The following is a 25839-nucleotide window of genomic DNA, read 5'->3' on the forward strand; positions in this document are numbered from 1 at the left end:
AATGATTCGTTATTTTTCTCCTGTATTACTGGCAGTTAAATTTCTGGAACTTTTGGAGTTAATTAAAACTGTGAAAACCATTATGTGTTTAGAGGTAAAATGGAATTAGATTCTAGATTCAAGAAGTTATCAAAAGATTTTCACTCACATGAATGTCTGGCAGGATATTTGAAAATTGTATAGATGCAGGACTATTCTTTGTTGTGCAGGACTTTTTTTGAGTATTGAACAACTTTACTTGAACAACTAAAGTTCTTGGTTGACTCCTAATGTCAGTGACTCCTAATGTCTCCTAATCGCTGTTATAACCAGAAACCACTAATTTCCAAAAATGCCCCTAGAGGGTGGTACAGCCCTCATACAGAATCCGCTGGCTGTAGAACAAAAAACACAGGCTGCAGGCAAGAGTCACAGTCTTGGATTTGCTTCTAAGTTTTTCTGCTTACTTTTTATTGACTTTGTGATGTGCAAGTTAGTTAACCTCTCATAGCCTCAGTTTCCTTTGTGGAAAACTGAGAGGATAATATTTGTTGTTAAGCAGATAAGATATTTTAGATACTTGACATGTGCTTCATGTGAGATAGGACTCTCTCTCTTTTATTCATCATTTTATTTTCCAATACTAATAGGCACTTAGTAAATACTTGTTTACTCTTATTATTATTTAATTCTTCTGTTTCACACGATATTAAAAGCATGCGATGGTATGATTACTTAAAATGGGCACCAGGGCTGTCATCTGTGTCTTTAGTGTTTTGGAGCTTGTATATCTTAGTTGGGAATGCTAGCTATGACCTCCAGTTTCCGAGAGAGTATTAAATTAGAAATATGATGGTTTGCTTTCTCTTTGGAAGAGACATATGGGTTAAGGGTAAGCACAGTAGTTTCCCAGAATCCCAATCTTTAAAAATATTAATGTTGTTTTGCTTCTGTCAGGATGATAGTTGGGGCTATAGTAAAAGCCTAGGGGGCCTTCCTTTTCTTGTTAATCCTGATCTTTGTCACACAGATTTTAAAAATATAATATCAGTAATTTTTTCCTCTTTTCCAGCTCTCCTTTTCCTCCTTCTATGATTTTGGCCAACTAAATTTATATTGTGTTTTCTCACTAAATATTTGCTATCTTTGTCCTATTGTTTGACTTGTTTAATTTTCATTAGTTCAAACCATTTACTAATAGACTAAGGTAGAATAGTTACTTCTGGCAATTTATTGAGACTAATTACTTTGAAAATGTTGGAAAGGACCTCTAGTCTTTGTTTTTAAATTGCTATCCAGTTTATTTAAAAGAGAGAGCATGTAAATGCTGCTGCTGTACCATTTTATAGAATGGTGAACCTTATAAGTTTTGAGGTTTTTCTCAAATGTTTATTAAAATTTTAGTTCATATAAATTTTTATGATTATTAGGAACACGTTTTTAAAGCAGTCACTTTGCTTTGATATTTACGGTGTGAAAAAGCTTATTTTTTCTGTTTTCTGTTCCTTTTATTCCTCCAGGTCACCTTTGGGTCAGGCTTTACTGCTTTTACAAATCTGCTTGTCCTTGACCTTTAGTAACTCAGAGTTTAAGTTTGGTTTTGAGCCAGTGAGTGCTGAAAAGTTTAAAACTAAATAAATGTTTAGCATTCATCTGACTTAAACAATTGTCCTCTTTAAATAAACATCAGTCATTTCTCTAAGAAAAGTAACTATTGTCAGTCATAGCCTCTATTACTGAAGTCTAATGCTGGAACATTCTATAAAATTACTGAAAACCTATCTAATATTTTACATTGATTCACGTGGTTTTAGGTTGTTTAAAAACAAGGTTCTTTTATGCACAATGTTAAGAATCAGCTTAAATAATTTAGATTACTATATTAGATAATGACCATATTATTTTTCCTGTAAAAATTTTTAAAAATTTAAATCTATTCTCTGTTATTACACTTATATCAGGTAAACTTTTTATTCATTTGCAGAGTCGAGACAGTTTAATCTGAATTTGAATAGCATTTATAATTTCATGCTACCTGCAAATAATATTTTTATATTATTATTGTTATGATTTATTTTTATTATGATGACATTGGTTAACGAAATCCAGTAAGTTTCAGGCATACAATTCAACAGTAAGGCATATAGATACATTGCATTGTGTGGTCACCGCCCATAGTTAAATTTCTTTCTGTCACCACATATTTGACCCCTTTTACGCTGTCTACCTTCCCCACCTACTCTCTGGTAACCACTAGTCTGTTGTCCATGTTCACGAGTTTCTGCTTGTTTGTCCTGCTTGTTTGTTGCTCTTAGGTTTATATCCCACATATAAGTGATATCATGTGGTTTTCATCTTTTTCTGTCTGGCTTATTTCGCTTAGCGTGATTATCTCATGGTCCATCCACAAATGTTTTTTTCTTTATTAAGCTAAAGGACCGTTGATTTAACTCCAATTATACAAGAAATGTGATATGCGATATCTAATTGACTAGTTAGATTTAAGGTTGTGCTAGATCACTAATGTTTTCATTTAATTAAAAATAGCAGTTTATTCCTGAGTGGAGACTTTTCTGAAGTTTTAAAGACCCAAGTCTATGCTGTTACTTTTTATGTTGCTTTGGATGTATAATGTAATTGCTCATATAAAAAAAGTCTCTGAAACTTTACTTAAGAGAACAGAAGAGGAAAATAAAAATAAAATTTTAATTTGAATATTGGTCATAATTGTCATATTAGTCTAATGTGAACCATGATTATAATGTTTGGATTTTTAATATTAATTAATTTTCTTTTAGATTTGTTTTGCTGATTACATTGAAAGCATGAATACTCATTTAATTGTTGAACTGGGATTTTAATATGATTGCAATTCACGTCTGTGGTTAAGATGTGTGTATTTTTTTACTGGAGGTGGAAGGCATAAATATGCAAAGCCTTAGCTGTTGCAAGAGTCCTCTGTTGGTTCTTTTTCCTGTTCTATTTGTTACCTGCATTTACAAAGGGATTTAGATAAATTGGAATGGATTAAAAAAAAAGGAATAATTATTAGTCAGAAAATGACATATGGAAAACATACAGTAGTGGGTTCTTAAACATTTTTTTCTTAACTCTTTGATAGTTCACTTTGATGTTTGTTATCCTCAGCACCCAATACTAAGTCACAAAGGTTATTAGCATGACTTATACAAATACTTTTTTTTTTTTAATCAGAAAGTATAGAGCAAAATCAGAGTATGAATTACTTTCCTTTGGGAAACCATTGTTGGACAGTGTGAATTAGACCTGTTCTCATCTTCCCTAGATGACACATTATTTGGTTTGGGGCTCTCATCTTTCGTTTCCATTTTTCTGATAGAGACAGTTTCAGGCCTGAAAAGGTAGCCATTCTCTTGTCCTGATGACAGTTCTTAGAAAGCTGTAATGCCTGGTTCTCAATAGTTGCCTAATAAAATATTTAATGAGGGAGCTCTTAGGAAACTAATTCCAGCCTAGAGTAAAATGTAGGTTTCAAGTTTTGCTGGGATTCATTTCTGTTCATTTTGTCAGTCTAAGAGTAATTACAGTTGAAGCTTCTTTATAAATCTGTAATATGGTCAACAAGAGAGCATGAAGATATATTCAAGTATGGGCTATTTTAATTAAAGATAACTTACTTAGAAGATAGTAGTTTAACATGGTTTAATAATTCGTCATGAGAGCCAAATACTAGTGGTGACAGTGATTATCACCCTTGAAGATGGGGCAGTTCATATTCTCTTGTTCCAATTGAGCAAAGGAAAAGGAGTACAGGTAGGTGTGTTTAGTAGGTGTACCCTCACTTACGTGTATACACGAACTTTCCCTTTCTTATCTCCTTAGAGAGTTTGAACAGCAACTCTCGCTAATTTTTTTTGCTGTGTTTTATCTCTACAAAACATAGAGGGAAGGAAACAAACAATTTTGAACATTTATGTTGTTACTATTATTGAATATTTATTATTAGTAGTATTATCAGGCAGTGTATTTGGTGCTTTTGTCTTACATCTTTTTAAAATCAGAATAGCCCAAAGAAGGAAGAATTATTTGCTTTATTTTTACATTAATAAAATAGATTTAGGGAGGTTATTAACCATCTCAAAGACACACAATTAAGCGGCAGAACCAGGATTTGAACCTGTATGTTCATGTCTCCAAAACTCTCTAGATGATATTGTCTCAAATTAGGTATCTAAAGGATCAAAAATGGTTGTAATAGACAGTTAAATATAATTCTATAACCGTAAGCACAGTTAAAAACTGAAATAGGATACTAAGTACACTTGAAATCACACTGTTCTCCTCTATAGGTTGTAGTTCTAAATAATCAGCTTGAGTTCTTATTAATCTTGATTGTGTTCTGATGCTAATTTTTGCCTTTATTTTGACGTGCAACCTGTTTTATAGAGTTAGTAATTTATTGAATATCTTAGAAGCAAGTCCTTGACAGGCAGTATTTTAAGATAAAATTGCTGTGTGAGCATTTTGTTAACCTGACATTTTGCGGTTTCGCCTCATAAAACTGGCAAAGGACTCCCAGAGTGGAATGTTAATGGGGTGAAGTAACGAATGCAGGCTGGGATGCAAGCAGCCAGACAGGAGCAACCGTGTAGTTCATACTCCATGATTCTTGGGGAAGGTCTTTGTAGACAGTAGCCTTACTAAAAGATAAAAAGCAGTAGATCTTTTTAACTCAGCAGTTGATCAAACTCTAGTTCTGAAATTTAGGCTTAGAAGCCAAGCAGTGAGACGAACATGGGAAAGTAATTAAAGTGAAGTGAATGCAGTCGCTCATGATAATTTTCACTTTTTCAAATTGTTCCAACAGTAAATAATTATTGAGTGTCTATTTCCTCTAACCAAATATTAGCCTTTTTCTTCCATTTAGCTTTCAAGTACTGCCTGTTTCACCTGTATATCTCAATCCATCAGTAAGATAACTAATTTAATTTTAGTGTTGTACAGATTTTATTCAACTGGATGAAAGTGATATATGATCTTTTTTTCATTTAGTTTTTTAAAAATTTATTTATTTTTGTTATGGTGACATTGGTTAACAAAAGCCAGTAAGTTTCAGGTTAACAATTCAACAGTAAGGCATGTATATATTGCATTGTGTGCTCACCACCAATGGTTAGATTTCTTTCTCTCACCACATATTTGACCCCTTTTACCCCATATATCTCTACCCTCCCCCCCCAACCCTCTGGTTTTAGTTTTATTTTATAACTGCACTCTGCAGAATCCAAAGGTTTCTTAGAGTTGTTTTTGGGGTGGAGTTCTGTACCCTTATTTCTAGATTCTATAAAAGCAACTCTGCTTTTTTCTCTGATTTATTTGTTGAACTGCCATGTAAAATTTTGTTTGAAAAAAGGATTCTGCTCCTAAGAAAGTTTTAAAGCCACATGTTCAGCTATTTTATTTAAAAGGGTTTTAGTTTAAAAATATATTTTTAAAGAGAAATGATTGTTTATAGATTGAAGGGATTTATTTTGAGATTTGTTACCATTACATAATCAGTTTTGTAGGATTATAAATGGTTTTAAAAATAATTGTTTTATTTTGATATTTTACTTTTAATTATTATCTTTCTCCCTCTACTGGATAAGCTATTAAGATATCTTTTAGCTAAAACCTGAAACACTTATTAACCATTCTCATTTTCATTTAGGTCCTGAACATGTAAACTAGTATTGCTATTCTCAAATGGCTAATGATGTATTTTAATCTGTGTTCTCCTTTACTAGTTATTTGTCAACAGGACTTAAAATTTTTTAAAGATTCTTTAAAATTTATTCCTTGCTTTTTATTTCCACTTCTCACTGTAGACTAGATTGTCAGCATTAATTATAGAATGGTTTGGATAGTTTGAATATTCTTTTGCCAATTTTGCCTTATTCTTTCATTCATTCTGTACAAATTGCCAGTGATTTAATGGCTTGAAACCCCACCATGATTACCTGTTGTCTCTCAGATGAAATCCAAATGTTTCCACCATTGACTGCTTATATACTCTTTAAAAGAGTGAGACAAGCCAGTTTTAATTTTATGCTTCATTTGTTCTTCAAAATATTACTTTCTAGGCTAAAAGGTATTGATTGACACTTCAGCCTACCTCTTAGAGGCTGAAAGTTTTCGTAAAATGTATTACTAAAAGCAACCTTCACAGAGTAGTTCTAATCTGTGTGTATGTATGGCTCAGGTACAGACTCATTCAACATAAATCTGGTTATCTCAGGAAAGAGTTATGACTGAGTTCTCTTAATATCATTATTTTACATGATAGGCAAGGATTTAAGCAAGATGTTAGTTCCTTGTAGAGACAAGATCACTTTTGGTAGGAAACAGGTCTATTAGATTTCTAGTATCATCCAATTTCCTGTTTGGGTCTTTATATAAGTATCAACTCTTACAATACTTTATATTATCCCTCTGTATCTACTTTCCAAATATTTAAATCATGCATTCTTTCCATTTTGTGTATGTGTGTGTGGGGCTTGATTAGCTATATTCCTTTATTTATTAAATTTAATGGGGTGACATTGGTTAATAAAATGATATATGTTTCAAGTGTACAATTCAGTAATATGTCATATGTATATTGTGTGTTCACCGCCAAAAGATAAATTTCCTTCGTCACCATATATTTGACCCCCTTTACCCTGATATCTACCCACCTCACTTCCCCTCTGATAACCACTAAACTGCTGTCCGTGGTTATTTGTTTGTCTTGTTCACTTGTTGCTTTCAGTTTTATATCCCACATACGAGTGAAATCAGATGGTTTTCACTTTTTCTGTCTGGCTTATTTCGCTTAGCATGATAATCTCAAGATCCATCCACGTTGTCACGAATGGTAGTATTTCATCTCTTCTTATGCCTGAGTAATATTCCATTGTATATATGTAACACAGCTTCTGTATCCAGTTATCTATTGTAGGACACTTGAGTTGCTTCCATGTCCTGGCCACTGTGAATAATGCTGCAATGAATATCAGGGTGCATATATTTTTATGAATAAATGTTTTCAAATTTTCTGAGTAGGTACCCAGAAGAGAGACTTCTGGGTTATATGGTAACTCTATTCTTAATTTTTTGAGGAAGCTTCATACTGTTTTCCATAGTGGCTGTACCAATTTGCAGTCCCACCGGTAATGTAGGAGGATGCCTTTTCCCCCACAGCCTCTGCAATACTTGTTATTACTTGTCCTGTTGATGATAGCCATTCTAACAGGTGTAAGATGGTATCTCACTGTGGTTTTGACTTGCATTTCCCTAATAGCTAGTGAAATGTGAAATTGAGCATCTCGTTGACCATTTGTATGTCTTCTTGGGTGAAGGTCCTCTTCCCATTTTTAACTGAATTGTTTGCTTTTTTGTTATATGAGTTCTTTATATATTTTGGATATTAGCCTTTATCAGAGGTGTTGTTTACAAATATCTTCTCTCATTCAGTTGGTTTCCTCTTTGTTTTGTTGATGGTTTCTTTTGCTGTGTAGACCTTTTTAGTTTGATATAGTTTGCTTTTACTTCCCTTGCCTTTGAGGTCAAATTCATAAAATCCTCTTTAAATAAGATCCATGATTTAGTACCTGTGTTTTCTTCTATGCAGTTTATTGTTTCATGTCTTATATTTAGGTCTTGATCCATTTCAAGTTACTTTTGGTAAATAGTGACAGAAGTCTAGTTTCATACTTGTGCATGTGGCTTTCCAGTTTTCTCAGTACCATTTATTGCAGAGGCTTTCTTTCCTCCATTGTATATTTTTGGCTCATTTGTTGAAAATTATTTACCCATATATGTGGATTTATTTCTGGGCTCTCAATTCTGTTTCATTAGTTTTTTTTTTTTTTTTTAACCAGTACCATGATGTTTTGATTATTGTCACTTTGTAGTATAATTTGTAGTCAGGCAGTGTGATACCTCCAGCCTTGTTCTATTTTCTCAGGATGGCTTTGGCAATTCGGGGTCTTTTGTGATTCCATGCAAATCTGATGATTTTTAAATTTTAGTTAAAAAAATGCTATTAGGATTTTGATGGGGATTGCATTAAATCTATCTTAATGAAAATATATTTTTTTGTTTGAATATTTTGCCATCTTTAAATTAGTTTCCCAGAAGAAATGGGTTTTGCGGAGGGGCATTCCTCAGTGTTCCATTGGTTGTACTTTAATTATTTGTTTACTTATTTATCTTTGCCATTAGTTTATCAAAAGGAAAAATAATATCTTACTCATCACTTTTCTTTCTCTTCCATTGTCGACTGGGTACCCTCCTGTCCTGTGCGTTTGGAATAATAATTATGTACCATCCCTGGAAAAATTAAAACAATAATCACTCAAATCATATTTTGTGTTTTATGGTTCAGGTGAGGAACCCTGGTTGAAAAGACTATTTTTTTCCTGGCATATATAACAGGTACTCAGTATATATATTAAGTGAATAAACTTGCATGACGTTTGATGTTTGAGATATATACTTTGTTTGCCAGTTAGTTTCTAAACTTTACAAGAGCTGAGAAAGTGTCTTCTTCTGGTATGTGTATTTTTACAGTTGTTGAGTAAGTAAACAGTTTATAGAAAACTTAAACCATTTGGAACAGGACAGATTTTTTAAACCAGATTGGTTAAAAACAGCTAAGTCAGTAAAAGTAATTTTGCTCAAAATGGAAATTATCCATTTGACAAACATAAGATATTATAAGAGTTTAAAAGGAAGTTTGGAAATTAAAATTTTCTAATACGGAATAAATTCTCTTTAGTGGACATCTAGAAAGTATAATTCAATTAAATTGTATATAAATAAATGCCTAAGGCTTTACCGTCTTCCTTGGCCTGGATCTTGTGACAGAAAGAAGAACAAATAGGATAAAACTTAACTGCTTTAACCATGTGTTAAAGTGTTAAGATGGTTAAAAAGAAGACTCAAATGGGTACGTATTAGCAGTTTATCTATTTCAAAGGGTTGGTTTGGTGCAAATGGATGGAGAAACTGATTTCATCATTAGCCAGATTTAAAACTACATGCTGTACCTGGAAAAGAAAGAAACTAGACTGTTGTCTATCTCCACACACCAAAATTAACTTAGAATGGATTAAGGACCTGACTATAGGACCTGAAACAATAAACTGCATAGAAGAAAACATAGGAACTAAACTCAAGGACCTTGGACTTAAAGAGGATTTTATGAATTTGATCTCAAAGGCAAGGGAAGTAAAAGCTAAAATAAATGAATGAAACTATATCAAACTAAAAAGCTTCTGCTCAGCAAAAGAAATCGTCAACAAGGTAAAGAGACAACCATCCAAATAGGAAATATATTTGCAAGCAATGCTCCCAATAAGGGCCTAATATCCAAAATATAAAAGAACTCATACAACTCAATAACAACAAAAACCAAATGATCCAATCAAAAAATGGGCAGAGGACCTGAACAGACATTTCTCCCTAGAGGACATACAAATGGCTAAGAAATATTTGAAAAGGTGTTCGACATTGCTAGCTGTTAGGGAACTGCAAATCAAAACCACAATGAGATACCATCTCACACCTGTTAGAATGGCTATAATCAACAGAACAAGTAATAACAAATGTTGGAGAGGATATGGAGAAAAAGGAACCCTCCTACACTGCTGGTGGGACTGCAAATTGGTACAGCCACTATGGAAAACAGTATGGAGGTTCTTCAGAAAACTAAGAATAGATCTACCATATGATCCAGCAGTCCCTCTACTGGATATTTACCCCAAAAACTTGAAAACCAATATCCAAAAAGATATTTGCACACTGATGTTCATAGCAACATTGTTCATGGTGGCCAGCACATGGAAGCAACCAAAGTGTCCTACGATAGATGATTGGCTGAAGAAGCAGTGGTACATATATACAATGGAATATTACTCAGTCATAACAAGAGATGAAATACTGCCATTTGCAACAACGTGGATAGACCTCGAGATAGTCATGCTAAGTGAAATAAGCCAGACAGAAAAAGTTAAAAATCACATGATATCACTAATATGTGGGATATAAATCTAAAAGCAACAGATGAACAGGACAAACAAACAGAGACTCGTGGAAATGGACTATAGACTAGTGATTACCAGAGAGTAGGGAGTGGAGAGGAGAGGTGTAGGTAGATGGTTAAAGGGGGTTAAAAATATAAGGGCAGGGGGAGGGTGAAGTGGGTAAAGGGGATCAAATATATGGTATCTGAAGGAAACTGGACTTTGGGTGGTAAACACACAATAGAATATACAGATGTCAAATGATAACGTACACTTGAAAATTTATAATTGTATTAACCAATGTTACCCCAATAAATTTAATTAAAAAAAATAAAACTACGTGCTACAGTAAATAAAAAATATTTTCACTGTCTCCTCCCCATACTTATAATTCTTTTTCATTCATTTTTTAGTCTCTTACAAATACATCTTTTATCATAGTTTATATAATATTTTATCAATGCAGAGGTACATTTCACCTGCCTCAGATTTTAACATTTCTGAAATTGGGCTGCATCTTAAAATATATGGCCTTTTGCTATTACTTTTGGCCTCAATTGAAATCTAGTTCTTACAGAGGGAGTTTGTGTTCGCTTCTGCCAGTCATCAGACACCATAAACCTGAAACCGCTTTCAATTATATTATTTGCTAGATGATATTTGGATTTCATTGTTAGTATGATTTTCAAGTTGGAAATTGCACTAGTTTTAATGTAATTTACAACTATAACCATATTTATAGTTGTAAAAAGTAGTATTTTCTAAAATATTTGGAATAGCTTATACTTTTCAGAAAAGTTTCCCCTTAGTGTTAATAAGTTTCTTATGGAGTCTTAATTAAAAACTATTTAAGAACCATTACCTTGAATATAAGAAACTCCTGTTAATTTAAGTTAACATCATGTTTATGCTCGATAGATAAACAGATTACCCGTACCTTCTCCGGGGAATAAAAACCTCTCCTTTAATTCAGTATGATTGGGTCACTTAGGCCACATGAGTGCCTTCGATCCAGTAATGATTGCCATGAAATACCATGTATTGCTTAGCTTTAGTTCTGGTACTTGGATCAGTAAAAGGGAATAAGATTCTCATGACAAGCTAGGACCTAGAGTGGACGTTGCACTGGCTTCTGGGTTCTTGAATAAAGTGGGATCCTCTTCAGAAGAAAGGAGTGTGGCTGCTGGAGAGGAGTCAGTGGGTTCCTCTATACAGCTTAATACTTATATAAATATTTTGTTTCACTCCCTTAAATTTCTTTTACAAAATTGTTATCTTCCAGATAATATGGAAAGTTCGTAGTTGGTATGAACTTTAATTGTCTCTTGCTATGATATAATATCAGTAGTGTACCTTTTTACTTTGATTTTGTTAATCCTGATATATGTTGAGCTTCACATATGAATTAAGAGGGGATTGATATAAATATGTTTTAATGATTGGCTGATAAATTCCTATCTTCTCTGAAAGTAGTAGGCCCCTGCAGAAAGAAACAGGAACAAAAGAGTTAGGGCTGTGTTTATTTCAAATTTCCTCCACTTAATGTGAAAGAGTCATATCAAGCTTCTTAAACTTGGTGATTAGACTGTTTTAAGCAAGATTTTACTGTGTATACTTAATCTTTTCATAAAATGAGAATCTTCATACAGCAATTTCACCTTAAAATACTGACTGTTAGGAATTTGTTTCCAAGGTAATTCAGTAAACCTCTTACTAACTCTACAACGCAGATACCAAGTCAAGGCGAAATTTTGTATCAGAGCACAATCAAGATTAATTAGAACACAAGTGAGAAGCAAGAGGATAGAGATAAGGCCGTCAGCACTCTTAGGATAGGATGTAAACGGGCAGACCACACTAGCTGCATCTGGCACCATGCAGTGTTTGTTGGTTTCTCTCCCCATACCCTTACAAATTACTAATTCACTATCTGTTATTAAGATGTCTTGTGAATTCTATGTTTTATAAACTGCCTGCTTACTCATTTTGTGAGTTCTACCTATATCTCCTAAGATAATAGTTAATTTGCTCTATATGGTTAACATTTCTTATGAGTTTTATCCATCTCTTTTTTCTTGATTTATACTGTAGTTGGATATTGTAGAACAATATATAAAATGCACTTTGCAGAAATTTTGTATCAGTCAACGTTTAATCAGGGAAACAGACCACTAGGCGATACATGCATAAGGGATTTATTATAAAGATTTCTCTGTACTTAGTTGTGGGAGTTGTTTAAACAGTCTGAAAAGTTGTTTCTTCTGTGTTTGGTGCTGCTGCCCGAAAGCCAAGCAGGGACGATAGACATGAAGTAAGTGGAAGCAAGGGCAACAGGGAACCTGTGAAGGTAAGTGGAACCTAGTCTCTTACTAGTCCCAAATTTGATGATATAAATATCTTCTGTGAGAAAATAGCATCCTTCATCACATAGCTAACAATGAACAGTGCCCCTGGCCTGGGACTCAGGAGAAGTTAGAGGTGAAGGTTTTGCAAAAGCTGGAGTTGCCATGGGGCTGGCTGCTGCCTGTCTCAACTAGGTGAGCCAATAGATAAGTGGCATGTGTGAACAGCAGTATTACCTCATGCCATGCTGACATTCTAAGTGTGAAAAGAATATAGCTGCTACTTCACTTCCACCTTCTGAATCTTAGTGAAAACATCTTTTGTAGATAATGCTATCTAGAGAAGAGAATTTTTAATAAATGTAGCTCTAGCTTAGATTGACAGATACAAATCTACTATATCTCCTTGAAATTAAATTTTTCTAAATTGATTCACTTCCTTTTTGAATAACAAGTAATATCAAGCATTTACTATGTGCTAGACACCATCCCATGGCTTTTGCATTTATTAGGTTATTTAAATGTCACAACTGACCTATGAGGTATACCTACTCTTCTTTTTTTTTTTTTTAATAGGTGAGAAAATCATGGCACATAGAGGCTAATTAACTTGCCTTAGGTCAAGCTATAACTAACCAATCAGTAGTGGATAAAAGAGTTCAGTCTCAGGAAGTTTATATAGCAGTCCTCATACTTTTAACCATATATAAACCCAAACAAAGGAGAGCACAGCAGTGAGGATGGATTGGTGTAGCGTTCTGCCAAGTAAACTAAGTGGTGGTCATTTTTAGGTAACATAGAACCTTTCAAGGACGGAGTGAAGAAAGTCCAAAATAAATAACCCAGTGGAATGGCAATACCATTGTCACTTTATTTAATTAGTTATTTTATTTAATTGATAGTTTAGATTGCTCTTCAGTTAAGACGTGCTGTTCTTATTTTGTCACTTCGAATACTCCTTGGCTTGCATTATATATGCCTAGAAGTATAAGTACCCTCCTTTGAGAAGTTCAGCTCAGGATGGTTTCTAAAGTTCCATTCATTTTGCTAGTGTTGGATTATAGGACTTTTCTGCTTGTTCTATGTGAAATATATTGAGATTTTAATTTTTATCTTTTTTTGAGAGTAGGTCCAAACCCTGTATTTTAATTTTGGGCATATCATTCTCAACATTCATTTTAATAAATATTACTTAAGCAGTTACTGAATTAGAATCTATGCTGTTTCTAAGCATATGTTTTAGTAAAATGAACAACAAATTTTCAAAAGATATATATTTTAAGAGATTCTGGAAGGACTTTGTGATCTATATTTCTTGTTTGACAAGATCACCTTAGGGAATGCTTATCCAAATTTTATGTCCACAGTTTTTGCCTTGACATCTAATGAGTGGTGTTAGTGGTTCAAGGGAATCCATCTACTTTAAAGGGAGAAACTGTATTAGTTCCAGATTATAAATAAAATAGATATTTTTGCAGTGTTATGCCAATTTCAGTTTTGAAGCAACTTATTTTTTTCTGAGCCATCAGCTACAGTAGATTACATTAAATGTAACCACTAAGCATTCTCTTCCTGTTCTGTGCTATGACAGACAGTATTCCCTCTGGGATTTCACTAAATAGTATCTTATCATCTTGCCAGATTCTAATAACAGCCTACAACACAGAAATTGTAACTGTAAATAATTTACTAACTTTCAGCATTTCTTTAGAGTAAAAATGTTTTGATAGTGGTTCTGTTGAAATTTTGGACCAGATAATTCTTCGTTGTGGGGGACTGCCTTGTGCATTTTAGTATGTTTTACGGCATCTCTAATCTCTACTTAGTAGAAGTAGTACCTTTCAAGTTGTGACAACCAAAGATGTTTCAAGACAGTGCTTATAAATTGCCTCTATTTGAGAATCACTTTAGCATGTATGTTTCATTCTGTAGTTTATATTAACATGCTAGAGATGCCTTTTTAGAAGTGTTTTCTTAGGATTTTAGAAAACAGTTTAAAATATGGACAAAATTTTTGGAGTACTTATCTTAGGACTACTATTTCAAAATGCACTGTATTAAAATTTTATAAACGTTAAAGTACCCCTTATCAAAATTTCAATCATGCATATAATACTAAAAATAATAGTGTTTTGTATTTTAGATTCCACATATAAGTGAAATCATATAGTATTTGATTTTCTTTGTTTTACTTATTTCACTGAGGATAATGCCTTCCAGGTCCATCCATATTGTTGCAAGTGGCAAGATTTTATTCTTTATTATGACTGAGTAATATCTGTCTTCCTCCCTCCCTCCTATTCTCCCTTACTCTTTCTCTCCCTTCTTTATCCATTAAATTATCGATGTACACTTAGGTTGCTTCCATATCTTGGCTATTGTAAATAATGCTTCAGTGAACATAGGGGTGCATACATCTTTTCGGATTAGTGTTTTGTTTTCTTCTGACAAATATCCAGAAGTGGAATTGCTGGGTCACATGGTAGTTCTATGCTAAATTTTTTGAGGCAACTCCACATTGTTTTCTATAGTGGCTATACCAGTTTACATTTTCACCAATAGTATATGAGGGTTCCCTTTTCCTCACATTCTTAACCAACACTTATTTTTTGTCTTTTGATAGTAGCCATTCTAACAGGTGAGGTAGTATTTCATTGTGGTTTTGATATGCATTTCTCTGCTGATTAACGTTGAGCATCTTTTCATTGTGAGTGTCGGCCATCTATATGTCTTTAATCCATTTTGAGTGTATTTTTGTATGTAGTGTAAGATAGTAGTCCAGTTCCATTCTTTTGCATGTAGCTGTCTAGTTTTCCCAATAATATTTATTGAAGAGACAATCTTTTTCCCATTGTGTATTCATGCCTTCTTTGTCATAGATTAATTGACTGTATATGCTTTGGTTTATTTCTAGATTCTCTCTTCTATTGATTATATTTTTGTTTCTGTGTCAGTTTTGATTACTATGACTTTGCAGTATAGTTCTAAGGGAACGTGAGACCTCCAGCTTTGTTTTTCATTCTCAGCATTGCTTTAACTATTCACAGTCCTTTGTGGGCCCACAAACATTTTAGGGTTATTTGTTCTAGTTCTGTAAAAACTTTCATTGGTATTTCGATGGGGATTGCATTTAATATACAGATTGCTTTGGGTACTATGGGTATTTTAACAATATTCTTCCAGTCTATGAGCACAGTATATCATTCCATTTATTTGTTGTCTTCAGTTTCTTTCATCAGTGTCGTATAGTTTTCAGAGTACAGATCTTTCACCTCCTTGTTTCATTTATTCCTAGGTATTTTATTTTTTTGATGCCATTGTAAATAGGATTGTTTTCTTCATTTCTCTTCTGATAGTTTGTTATTAGAGTGTAGAAGTGCAACTAAATTCTTTATATTAATTTTGTGTCCTGCAATTTTACTAATTTCATTTAATTAGTTCTAATAGTTTTTTGGTGGAGTCTTTAGAGTTTTCTATATACAGTATCCCGTCATCTGCAAATATTGGGAGTTTTATTTCTTCTTTCCAAAAATTTGGATGCCTTTTATTTCCTTTTCTTGTCTAACTTGTATTGGCTAGGACGTCTAGTACTACATTGAATAAAAGTGGCAATAGTGAGTATCTTGTCATGTTCCTTATCTTGTAGGAAAGGCATTCAGCTTTTCATTGTTAAGCATGTTGTTTGCTGTGGGTTGGTCATATATGGACTTTATTATGTTGAAGTATTTTATTGATTTTTTTTTTATCATAAATGGATGTTGAATTTTTGAAATGTTTTTTCTGCATCTATTGAGATCATTGTATAATTTTTGTTTTGTTGATATGATGTATCATGTTGATTGATTTGTGCACGTTAAATCATTCTTGTATCCTGGGAATAAATTCCACTTGATCATAGTGTATGATCCTTTTAATGTATTGTTGAATTTGGTAATATTTTGTTGAGGAATTTTGCTTCTGTGCTCATCAAGGATATTGGCCTTTAATTTTTTTTGTAGTATCTTTTTCTGATTTTGGTATCAGGGCAAGGCTTACTTTTAAAAGTGAATTTGGAAATGTTCCTTCTTTTCCAAACATTTTTTTTGGAATAATTTGAGAGGGTTACGTATTAACCCTTTTTTAAATTTTTGGTAGCGTTCACTTGTGAAACCATCTAGATGTGGACTTTTGTTTGTTCAGAGTTCTTTAATGATTTCAATTTCATTAGTAGTAATTGGTCCATTCACATTTTCTATTTCTTCATGATTCAGTCTTGGAATATTCTAATTTTCTAGGAATTTATCCATTTTTTCCAGATTGTGCAATTTGTTGGTGTATAATTGTTCATTGTATTTTCCTATTATCCTTCATACCTGTGGTATCAGTTGTAATTTCTCCTTTCATTTCTGATTTTATTTAGTTGGGCCTTTTCTCTTTTTACTTGTGTCTCACTAAGGGTTCATCAATTTTATTTAAATGTTCAAAGTACCAGATATTAGTATTATCAATCTTTTTCATAAAATTTTTTAATTATAGTTGACATTCAGTGTTTTTTTATATTAGTTTCAGGTGTATAGCATAAGGTATAAGAAGGTGGTTTAGTTTCATTGTTTTGAAATTTTTTATTTCTTTTTTTTTTTCATTTTTTGCGTGTATCCATCTAGTTTTCTAAACATTTATTGAATAGACTGTCTTTACCCCATTGTATATTCATGCCTTTTTTGTCATAGGTAATTAACCATATGGGCATGGGTTTATTTCTGGATTCTCTGTTCTGTTCCATTATTCTTTGTGTTTGTTTTTATGCCAGTACCATGCTATTATGATTACTATAGCCTTTTAATATATTTTGATAACAATTAGTGTGATACCTCCAACTTTGTTGTCCTTTCTTGAGATTGCTGTGGCTTTTTCAGGTCTTTTATGTTTCCATTTAAATTTTAGGATTCTTTGTTTTAATTCTGTGAGAAACGCCATTGGTATTTTGATAGGGATTGCATTGAATCTGTAAGTAAAACTTGATCTGTAGTACCTTGGAGGTATGTGTCACAAAATTTCTCTTTTTGTTACTGAGATTAATTTTATGGCCTTATGTGTTTTTTTTTTTTTTCAGTTTTACTGAGGAATAATTAACAAATAAATGGCTTTATGTTAAGTTGCTAACAAAACAAATTGTATTTCTAGCCCATGTTTAGCATATCCCATTTCTGATTATAGATTTAATCAAGATTGCTAAATAAAGCGATCATGAAAGTAAACATTTTTAGATGACATGCAAAAGTTATTTGTTTTACCTCTTCAGTGCTAAACACCACAGGCATAATTTAGATGATGCTATTTCCCCTGTGGAACCATTTAAAACAACTCTCTATTCTAAAAGTCAAATAAGGTGATTTTGATCAGAGAACTACACTTGACATTAATATTTTAACATTTTCTTTAAATGATGTAAGAATGGTTGTATAATTTTATCTTCATGGAAAAATAAAACACAATCATCATGATCCATTACTTGTAGTGAGGCAGCTCCTAAAATTTGCTTTCATTTTTCAGTTATTCATAGAATATTTTGTCGTTAAATATAAATTATTTGTATTTATCCCATAATTTCAGTTATTAAATGGTAATATGTAGTTTAAATGTTTTGAAATCCACGCGAAGTTGAATTATAGGTTTTTTTCATAGCATAAAAATATTTTGCCAAATGCCCATTTTGAAAGTTATTTTGAGAAAATTTGTAACTTTCAGAAGGTTGCCAGTTTTTCATGCTTAAAATAGGTTACCTTCTACTTTATGAAAAGGAGAATAGAAGTTTATTTTTAAGGGATGTGGGACAATTTTCATACTTGAAAATAGCATACTTTATGATATTTTTCTCGGCATCCTGTATTTTTATTTCCTAATCTGGCAGCCTTAAATGTGATTCATTTTTTTGAAAAATATAGTTTTAAATAAATATTTTTCTATAATTCTAGAAAAAAATCTTTAAGGATACACAACAGAATATTATCATTCCCGGTAACTGGAGGTGGGAGGGAAGATTTTGAGGTCTTTCTATATACTCATTTATTTTGTTTTAATATATTGCATCATGCATTTTTTTTTATACTTCATACATTTGTTTAACAAATTTTGGATGAAGTGGTAAAGATACATTGGGTCACAAAATGTATCTGATACTTAAATCTCAGAACTTACAGGTGGAAAGGACAAATAATCACACAAATAAATATAAAATTAAAATTGCAGTAGCATGGAAGAAGGATTCATAATGTTCTGAGTTTATACAATAGGAAGATTTGACTTGGATTGGAAAATCAGAGAAGAAGTAAAGTTTGAGTTTAGATATGGAGGAGTTGGTATAGGTCTAAGTCGGTGAAGAGGATAGCTTTTCTGACAGAAAGATGTGTGAGGGATAATGTGAGTAGGAGGAACTGGAAGGGGAGAGAGCAAGAGGGAGAACAGTACAAGATGAAGCTGGAGAGAAAAGTAGGGGCCACATTCTGTTGAGACTTGTGCTTTCTGTAAGAAGTCATATTTTCATCCTTAAAGCAGTGTGAAGCCATTGAAGGGTGCAGTACTGATGATGTTGACAGGATCAGATTGTATTTTGAAAAGATCACATTGGACACTGGTATGATCGGTAGGTATTGGCATGAAAGTGGATGCTGGTAAACCAGAAGAAAGGGTCTCGTAGTAGTTCCTGTGAGAGATAACTGTGTAAAACTGGATCATGGTAGGGAGGCTGGAGATGGAGAGGAGTAGAAAATTTGAGGATTATTTCAGAGGTAAAATTCTCAGTATTTAATGATGATGTTTGGCAGGCACCAAGAATGAAGCATTAAGGATAACATTTGAGTTTCTGACTTGCACAATGATGCCATTAAAAAGAATAGCAAAAGCTAATACAAATTTTAAAATTGTTATCTAGAGAGGTAGGTTAGCAACTAAAATGAAATCACTTGGACAGTTGTTTTCAAAGTGAAATTATATATGGTGGTAGGATGTAAGTAGATCAGTAGATTGTTTTATGGATATCTTTTTTAAGAATTCCCTTGAAATTAATTTTGATCATTTAGTGGTTCTGTTCATATTCAAATAGATTCAATTTTAAATTAGTTTTTTAAAATTATGAAATATTTCAGTAGTTTTGAAAAAAAGGACTATGACAATGGTACATATAAAATAAAAAGCAAATGTTCCCTTCTAAATTTTTCCTAAAGAGACATTCATTACTTTTAATAATTTATTCTATTGAAAAAATAAATTCTTGACTAGAAAATGCTATTCTAAAATAAGGCCACTTTCCGATTAATCAGTTCCTAAATATACTCATGCTCTTGTTTATTCCAGTGTTTATCTTATAATATTTGTAGCTTTTTGTTAGATCTCTCTGTCTCTAGTTAATCAGTCCTTTTTCACTTATATATCTATCTTCCCACACAGACAGATTTTGATCAGATAACACTGTTGCTTTGAAATTTTATGTGGATGCCTGTTGCCTGCAAGATTTAAATTTAAACTTAAGAGTGGCATTTTGATCAGTTTACATTCATTCCTTTTCTTGTTTCTGAGCTGTGTGTGTGTGTGTGTGTGTGTGTGTGTGTGTGTGTGTGTGTGTGCGCGCGCGCGCGCGCGCGTTTTAATGTCTCTGTCTCTGAATGTGCTCACTTTTTTTTTCTTTCTGGAATCTCTTTTTAGTCTAGAAAATACTGACTGAACTTTGTAGATCTAGATCAAACATTATCTCTCTCAAAAGATGGCTATTCTTTGGAGACTTAGCAGTTTCTTCTGTCATATTTCTCTGAATTTGCATAGCATCTTATTCTTAAGTTTTCAAGCATTTTCAAGAAAATCAGCATGTGGTAGTTGTTCAATAAACCTTTGTGATAGGTCCTGTCATAATGGTGGTGATGAAAAAGTCACCAAATATCTTAATGTGTGGAGGGAAAAGAAACATCTTATTACAAATCAGCGTGGTAGTTTTATAAGGGAAGAAAATGTTCTGGGGAATGTGAAAGAGGGAATGGTCTGTTCTGACTGAGGGATCAGTCATTTTCCTACAGGAACTCAGTTAATCTTAACCCATTTTAATATAAGGTTATAATATATCCATGTTATATGAGATAGATTATCTTTTTCTGCCCTCTTCCTTTGAAATTTTAGCATTCCCAAACATTTATAAAGGAAATGAAGTAGTGGCTACTAAAATGTGCTCACTTCCATAGTTTAAAACTTTTAATTTCAAAGTTTATATCAGTAGATTATAGGCAGCCTTCCCCATAAGTAATTTTGTTGTCTAGTGATTTCAAATGTATAGTTAATGTCATTAATTACTCCTATTACTGGTAGTGGGTAGGCTTTACACAAATGAAATGACCTCATTCAGTCTTTTCCAAAAAGTTCCATCACCATATTTTTCAGCCTCACTTTGTTTCTGCAGCCTTCCTACTCAGCACAAGGAGCTTTTGAGGTTCATAGATAGCTCCACAGGGCTTATTCCAAGGAATGAAGAGTAACAAGAAACAGGTTAAATTTAAATAGATGAAGAAAAAAATTGTATGTGACTAAGAAACTTGAGCTTTGGCTAATAAGTAAAATTTTTCTCTTATTTTTATGTGATTAAAGGAGATTTTTAAGAGGTTCATAAAGGCAAATTCTGAAAATTTTATGCAATACAGCATAATTGATTAGATGCCTTTTCTTCCAAATTCTAAGTTAAGAAATTTACTTAAAAGCATAAACAAAACAAAGCGAAACAAACAAACCCAATAACCCCCACAAGCAACGAAAAACAGATCAAAAAACCCCTTTTTTTCTTGCAAGTCACACATCTTTCAGTCCTGTGAAAAAAACTTATAAAAGAGAAAAGTGGTTCTAGTGACTACTCTTAAGGAAAGTTGCATGACAGAAGCATATAAAGTGAAAATTTAATTATGTGAAATTAGAAATAATCTCAGTATTCTAGTTTTTTGACATTGCAAAATGGTATGTATGTAGTGAGGGGTTGAAGATGATTAGTTTCCGGGCAAATAATTAGTTCATTGATTGTAAAAGTAGGCATACCTCAGGTGTAAGTTGATTTTGAGGAGATACCTTCTTAATATAGCAGACAGACCTCTTCCAAAAAAACACTGCACAGCACTTATTTGCTAATGTTAGCACTTATTAAGAAAAGACAACACTAGAGGCATTCTTGGATCTGTTTCTTGTCATTCCATTTAGTTGACCTAAGTTTCCCCTAAGGTTGCTTTTTTCAAAGTTATTGAACATGTTTCCATATAAGTACTGGATTCCATATCCTTGAGGAATGCTCCTTAATGATTTGTAGCAGTTAAACAACAAAAACAGGTAAGAACTTTGAAGAGTACACTGTGTTATTGTGTATTATCATCTATAATTTTATGTGGTTGTTTTTCCATTTTAAAATCTTTATTTTGTAGTTTATAGGTGTGTCACTCATTGATTAAAATGATTATATTGATTTCTAAAATTATCAGATTTATGATTAAGAAAATAAGCTGCTATATTACCCTTGTTTCTGTGAGGAAATAAGATTTGACTTAAGTCATTTCAACTCATAGTTTTATTTTCTAATTCATGTCATAACTATGAGGAATTCTTGTTTAGAGGACTAAACACAGCATCACAGATTGCTTTCTGACTTAGTATTGGGAAACATTTGGTAAAGTTGAGAAATGAGGTTTGCATTTTTTTTTTACTCTTAATTACTGAAAACTAACAATATTGTAAGAAAATCATTATTATGAGCTTGTTATTCCAGGCCTTTTTTCCTTTTTATATTTTAAAGTTAGTGCTTTCTAAACAATAGCAAAGAATTATCCCAGGATACAAGGAAATGAAACAAACTAAAATTGGATATTTCATCTGCTTTTAGAGAGTGGTTTTAATTTTCTATAGATATATTTAGTGTGTTCACATACTAGGAATTTGACTATCTTTAAATAGCCTCAAACTGTGTTAAAATTTGCCTACATTTAGAAAGCATGTCAAAATTGGATTTTAAAATGGAAATTGCCTATTATAGTCTAGGTTATCTTTAGAGTTTTCTTACATAGGACAAATCATACTGTTCAGAATGTGTTTATTTGTGCAAATGTCTTTTTAGTTTCCTTTATCTAGAATCAAAACTTTTTAAAGTAGCAAGAATGTTTAATGCAGGCAATGTCAATAGTCTTTTAAGAAAGAAATCTGACTCTATTTGAGTAGTATCCAGAGTAGACTTTTACCCTAGGCAGAGGAAAAGGAAAAGGAATAGAACAAAGAAAGGAAAAAAATGTGTAGTCATTGGAGAAGGGAATGCTACCTACAGTCCTTCTAGAATAGAGCTTCTGAAAGATGGCAAGGAGTTTTTATCAGAAATTCCTCTCCATTGCTATGATTTGTTCAAGACTAATTTCCCTCAGGTATTTGGGGGAAGGAAAGTTAAGATCTGCTAGGTCACTTTAGCTATAATTGGTATCTCTTTCAAGCTTGCTCCAATATAGTCTTTATATCACACTCAGAGTTTTTTCGCCCGTCAATATAAATAAGCCTATGTTATTCCCTACCCTCTCTTTTCACATTGAAAACAGAAAATTCCAACTGCTTTTCCTAGTTTAAAAATTCCCTACCTACCTCCCTGACCTAACCTACGACTCATTTCCCACTGCGTTTTGACTATACTGTCTTCATGGTTCTGTTTAGGACTGTTGTGTTAGCTGTGCCTTCAAATGGTTGTCTTATTGCTTCGCACTTGGCTGGCTCTGTGCCAGTTTACATGTCAGTTTCATAGAGAGGTCTTCATGATCATCCAATATGAAGGAGTCCATCATTCTCTTTCCTATTACCGTATTATGATTCTTTGAATTATACTTATCACTATCTGATGTTTTCTTGTGTGCTTGTGTTTTTGCTTATTTCTCCAGAAACTACTGTATCTTTAGTGCCTAGAATAGTGCTTGGCATATAGTCGGTGCCTAATAAATATTTGTTGAAAAAATGTGTGAATCACCACTCTAGGACTAGTTATGCTACCTATATAATATCAGTGTATCTAGTCCAAGTAATAGTGTCTAAATTTTCAGAAACTTTACTTGCTTGCACTGTAAGTTTTATTGTGATGAAAACAGAGACCTAATAAGAGCAGTGAAAAAGAACTTTCAGGTTGACGTCTGGAAAACTGGGTTTCAATTTTAGCACTTTCAAGTATAATATAAATTAGGCATAGTCACTATACTAATGTGACTATATTACTTCTGTAAAATAACTTCTTATGAGATTGTTCTGAAGTTAAACGAAATTGTATTTTTATGAGTTTTTCATACACAGATTATTTAAGTCCCTCCCCCGAGAAATCAAATACTTTTACCTGTTTTTAATAATTTTAAAAGGTGAGTTTTAGTTTTATAATTTTACTACATAAATCTTTGCTATAAAGATGTAACAAAATTAAGTATCTTAGAGAATCTGTAGTATTGCTTTTGAACATTTGAGTTGAAAACTGGTTGACTTAATTTCTTCAGCTCTTTCCTTACTAGTTCTTTCATTCCTTATCTCTTTTCTTTCTGTCACAGTCAGCCAATTTCCTTTTGATTGGTTCTTCATGTAATTTGAAATCCAGGTTTTTTTTTTTTCTTTCTGAAATATTATAGAAAATGTGATAAATTAGGTAGAGACATGGATATATTGATTCATCTCCAAGCTTTGAAGAGTATGGAAGAATATTTTAAAGCTTTTCTACATTAATTTTTTTCTGTGTAAGAGCACTACATTTAATCATATTGATCAACTCCTGACCACAGTTTGCACTTTTTGGCATTTACATGTTCACTAGTATATTATTAAACTGTTCAGAATGCCCTTTCTTCTTTTCAACTGTTCAAACTTGTTTCTCCATAAAGATTTGGTTAAAATCTACCTTTTTTTCTAGTTACTTTCCCACCTGCTGTATTTAAAGTGATTGCTTATTTTTTTAAAATCTTACATAAGCTATTGTTTGTAATTAATTACACTTTACTTTCTAATATCTTATTTTGTTAGTCATTGATAATTAATCATTTTACTTTTTCTATCTTATTTTGTAGTTTTTAACGGTCCTCATGCTTTTTAAAGTTAGTAACTGTATGTTTTTTTATTTCAAGCTCTTTAAGGTCTCTTTCCATAGCGTCTGCTGTAGTATTTTTATTCATTTTATGTGCTTAATAAAATGGTTTTTTGTTTCTTTTATTCTTTATTAAACAGCCATTTATTTTACTCCCAAAAGAAATAGTTGTGTATTTAATGAGTGAAAATACTATGAAGTGGTTAAGTAGCAGACTCGTTGTAGTAACATTGCTTAGATTTGAATCCCAGCTTTACTACTTAATTGTTGTAGGAACCTTAGAAAAGTCACTAAACCTCTCTGTGCCTCAGTTTTCTCGTCTGTAAAGAAGAAAATAATTTTTAGGACTGCTGTATGGATTAACTGAGAAACATATAGATGTTATATGCTTAACACATTGTTCAGTATGTAGTTGCCACTCAGTACATATGAGTTATTTTCATGAATGTTAGCATGATTATTTTATGGAATAGTTGAAGGAGGCTTTAAAGTCAGGTAGTCCCTGCTGATTGTGAGACCTTGGGCAACTTTTTTACCTCTCCGAAACCCAGTTTGGTATTGGTAAAATTGGAATTATTTATTTTGAGAATTAAATGTTAATTTCTGTATAAACCTGTGTGTGTGTGTGTAGTGTGTGTGTGTATGTATGGGTATAACATAATATATGCACTGGGCACATACATGAAGTGATACATACGTCAGCTCTCTCTAGCAAGTCTCTTTTTCTTTAGTCTGAATTGCTGTTGTTGGCAGCAATTCCCTGCCTATCTTCTTTCTTCATTTCTTTTTCCCTTCCTCCCTCCCTTCCTCCTCCCCTCCATATGTCTTCCTGACAGGAATTAAAAGCAACTCAAGGAAGGATGACTCTAGCAGCAGTTGGTTTAGTGCCTTTACAAACTGAATGGTGGGAAACCTTAACATATTTTTCCAAAAGTCCATTATATTAGAAGAAGGTGAATACATATACAGAAATGAGTAAAAGTGTTAATGTGGGAAACAGATTTTGCCAGTATAAATATGGGTTTCATAATACTGGACTATTTTATTATCACTTGTGCTGGTGTCTCACATAAAAACACTATTGATGTCTTGATTTGTGCATGATGGTAGTTTATTGAGTGTAAATTAGTAATTTCATCTACCGGTAGTGTAAAGTTGCTCATAGTTATCTTCTTTTCATTGTAACTATATAAGAATGTAAATGCAAACCAAAATGTTAAATTCTAGATGGTTATAAATTCAAAAATTTTTCTACAACAAACAATAAAAAACTTTCAAAATTGTTAATGTTTTCCTTTTTCTCTTAGACCAGAGAATGTTATAGATGAGTATCACCCTGTGGGTTGGAGTCTCACCTTAGGTCACATCAGAAGACTAGCAGCAGTGGTCTTTCCAGCCAGTTATGAGAGGA

At 32.7% G+C, this 25839-nt stretch overlaps 1 protein-coding gene across 6 annotated transcripts in view; it reads left to right on the forward strand.

Annotated features, from left to right (window-relative positions):
• Nucleotides 1-25839, forward strand: part of LOC105300614 (vacuolar protein sorting-associated protein 13B-like) — a 361156-nt gene that overhangs the window by 221118 nt on the left and 114199 nt on the right. The gene's annotated exons all lie outside the window — the stretch shown is intronic.

This window comes from Pteropus vampyrus, unplaced genomic scaffold (assembly GCF_000151845.1).
Source record: "Pteropus vampyrus isolate Shadow unplaced genomic scaffold, Pvam_2.0 Scaffold215, whole genome shotgun sequence".
Taxonomy (NCBI): Eukaryota; Metazoa; Chordata; class Mammalia; order Chiroptera; family Pteropodidae; genus Pteropus; species Pteropus vampyrus.